The following is a 3,668-nucleotide window of genomic DNA, read 5'->3' on the forward strand; positions in this document are numbered from 1 at the left end:
TATGTGTGATTAAGCATCAAACTAATTAAATGTCCGGAAGGATATACTTTATATTGTTAACAAGAATTACCTCAGGAAGATGAGATTAGGAGAGAAGGGGACTGTCATCTTTTACTTATATTATTTGAATTTTTAAAAACAAAATATTTTGTAATTTTGTATAAGTAAATTTTTTCTCAGATGCTTTAAATTCATAGTAATAAGAACTGAAAATGAATCACCATAAATGAAAATTAGTAGAGCATTTAAAACAGTATATTGTGAGTTTCATAGCAGTTCTGAGTTGTAGAGGATTTTATTTATTTATTTTTTTTAAGTAAAGAGAGTAATAACCTTCCTATAATTGTCCAATCATGCCCAGAGCTAAAAAGAGAACATACTTAATCTAGCCTTGGGATATTAGGCAAGACTTTTTGGAGGAGGTGATACCTAAATTGCATTCTGAAGGATGGTCTAAATTAACTAGGCTAAGGGGGCAAGGAGGAGGGCAGGGGAAGGAAAAGGTACCAGAATGAGGACAGTGTTTTCAAACTAGAGACCAAGTCATTTGCTCCTGATTAGTATGACTGAAACTGGAATTGTTCCAAACTCTCAGAGAAGCATATTAGATCTTTACATGTTGTTGGTCCTTGTTTGATAACCCATAATTGGGAAGTATAGACTCACAATTTTCCTTTGTTTTCCAGTGACTAGCAGAGTACATTGCCCTAATGCCTGTTTTGCTTGGAATGAGTGAATAACCTGAAGATATTTTGTTGATGGAGATGTGTCAACATCTTTCTCTTTCACATGAGTTAAACATTACATTCCGTACCTGAATTTTAGAACCTTGAATAGTTCAACTGTCACTATTTGTGAGTGTACATACATGTTACTTTCTTGTGCCATCTGTGTCTCTTACACTTAAATCTTTCTTCTCAATATGTAATTTCCTCACTGTGTCCGTAGATGTTTTTCTGTTTTCAAGGATTCCAGTGAAAATTTTTAAAATATCACTTAGAGGAATAGGGGAAGAGGGAAAACCAGGAAATGTACCAACATTTAGGGGTGGAAGTGGGTATGTTCAACTCTGACATTATTTCTTTAAGACTTTAAATATGTGAGTGTTCACATTCTGTTACATTGAAATCATCATAGAAAATAACTGTTAGTTTAATGTAAAAGGTGATTAGTACTTTACTTTGTAAATTATTTTTCAACAGAAGTCACTCCTGAGATCTGTTAAATATTATGCATTAATACTTTAGTACCTGTCGCATTTATTTTTTTAAACTTTATTTACAAAAACTAGCAGTGGAGGAGCAGAGGAGATTGGTTCAAGAGATATTTAGCTGGTGGAATAACAGAATTTGCAGACTGATTGCATAAGGACTTGAATAAGTCCTCAACTAAGTTCATGTCCACATGAGCCTGTTGCAGTTAAAAAAAGAAAAAGAGAATTCTAATATGAAAGATCCAGTGAAACCTTGACTTTAGAATTCTATTCTTGGATTCTAACTGAGACTCTTGCCCCTGTCAGCAGAATGGCCTTGGGCAAGTCACTTCACTAAACTAAGACTATATGGTTTTAAATAAATAGAGTTAAGTAATGAATATGAAAGTTCCTTCAAACTATAAAGCTTTACAGATACAGTTGCCATCAGTGTTACAGAATTTGTCTTCTAACACATATCTTATTACCCACTGAACAAGATCCCCAGGAGGTCAATTATTACTTTTCCGTAACTTCTAGCTGTGTTTTCTGTATGTCAGTCTCACTGGTTTTTGAAGTACTGAGCAGTGGACAGCCTAACTCTATATACATATAACTTTTTAAAACCCAAGAGAGGTTGAAATGCTGAAAGATTTTAGCAACTGGGACAAGACCTGAAGCTAACAGTTCTTTTGTCCAAGCGCAAGAAAGAAGAGAGGGTAGGAATGGTGTGAGACTTTTGGCTGGCTGTTCTCATTTCTCTAAATATTTAGTGATTGGGAGAGGGGTAACTGTGGGTGGGGAGAATTAAAATGCCTGTTCTCTCTTCCTGAGACCTCTCTTTTCCCTTTTTACCAGAATAGATGAGGAAAATGTGAACTTCGCATGTGACCTTTGCTGTAGAACAATCCTTTTTTTCTTCTTCCTGTTTGTGACTTTACCTCTGTATTCCTCTCCCCCATTCTATTCTTTTTCTCACCCTCTGTATGTATCCCATCTAAGAATGTCTTCCTACGTTCTTTGTCATTCTTCTTTTTATTCCTTTCCTTTTTTCTTTTCTTGTTTCCTCTGGTAACATGATTTATTTAATCCAGCAAATTAATATAATCATACTTTTCAGTTTTATCATGTACTCCTGCCAAGTATTAAAGTTCACATTCAAATCTAATATAGTAAGTGATAGATGTTGTAAACTATTAAATTGTGTTTCTACATATGGGGTGCCCTGGGTGCAGTGAAAATGAGCGCTCATATCAACAATGACAGTATAATAATGGTACAGTGCTTTTAGGCTCTTTAGGCAGTATGTGTTGACGGTCTTTAATGTTCATATTCATATCCTATAACTAGTAATTTCATACTTTACAAACCACTTAAAAGAAATCTTAAATAATGAAAAAACTATAATGAAATAATGAAAAATAATGAAAAACTGCCCCCTCCCTTATGCACACCCATGGAATAGCTTGACATGTACCCATAGTGACAGAGGGAGAATGGGGGACATGACTCAGGTCTTTGCCTCTGCCAGGCCCCTGGCTTTGACAGCTTTGGAGTGAGAGAAGGGGAGAGGCACTTAGGGGTTAGCATGGAAGTAAGAGACGAGAAGGGGTGGCAGGGAAGGCATGGACTTCAGATGGCAGGAGCAGGAAAGCCTGGAGCAGAGACCCTGGACTCCCAGCTCTAACAAGCAACTTCTGGGAAAGAGATGGGACTAGCAGTAAGGGAGGATGATTATAAGGACTATTATGTAGTCATTTAAAATTATGTATTGCATGGAAATGTCTAGCAGTAAGGGAGGATGATTATAAGAACTATTATGTAGTCATTTAAAATTATGTATAGCATGGAAAAAGTACATAACTTTAAAAACAGAATAAAAATTTGTATCTACAATGGTACCTGTCAGATTTAGATTTAATATCCAGGGTTGGTGAGAGTGTAAATTCACAAAATTTATTTTAGAGCAATATGACGATATATCCATTTTAAATGCACATACCTTTTGACCTAACAATTTTTCTTGTAGGTTCCTTTACTGATAAACTGATTGTGCTAAAATATTTGCAATGGTAATCAATGCCGCACTGATTATAGTAAGGCTGCCCATAATATTTTGTTAAGTGGCAAATAGTTTTTCTTTTAGGAATTTATCTGAAGAAAATAATTCAGGCTGTGGATAGATAAAAAGCTAAGATATATTTATCCCTGTGTTTATAGTTACAAAATATTAAAACCCTAAATGTCCAACAATAGCAGATTAATTAAATAAATTATATATTCCATCACTGGAAAATCAAATGACATTTAAATCATGTAGAAAACCGATGGCATCATTCTCTTCTACAACATATACACCCTTCACGTACACGTGGGCACATACATGCACACAGAGGCCAGAAAGGGAAACACATACACTAAATGTTAACTTTTTTCCTCTGGGTAGTAAGATAGAGATGATTTGGTTTTTTATTTT

General features: G+C 35.0%; 1 protein-coding gene across 7 annotated transcripts in view; it reads left to right on the top strand.

Annotated features, from left to right (window-relative positions):
- The window catches only part of MAP4K5 (mitogen-activated protein kinase kinase kinase kinase 5), a 94,591-nt gene that overhangs the window by 18,263 nt on the left and 72,660 nt on the right, over positions 1-3,668 (top strand). The window lies entirely within an intron of this gene.

This window comes from Pteropus vampyrus, unplaced genomic scaffold (genome assembly GCF_000151845.1).
Source record: "Pteropus vampyrus isolate Shadow unplaced genomic scaffold, Pvam_2.0 Scaffold15, whole genome shotgun sequence".
Classification (NCBI taxonomy): domain Eukaryota; kingdom Metazoa; phylum Chordata; class Mammalia; order Chiroptera; family Pteropodidae; genus Pteropus; species Pteropus vampyrus.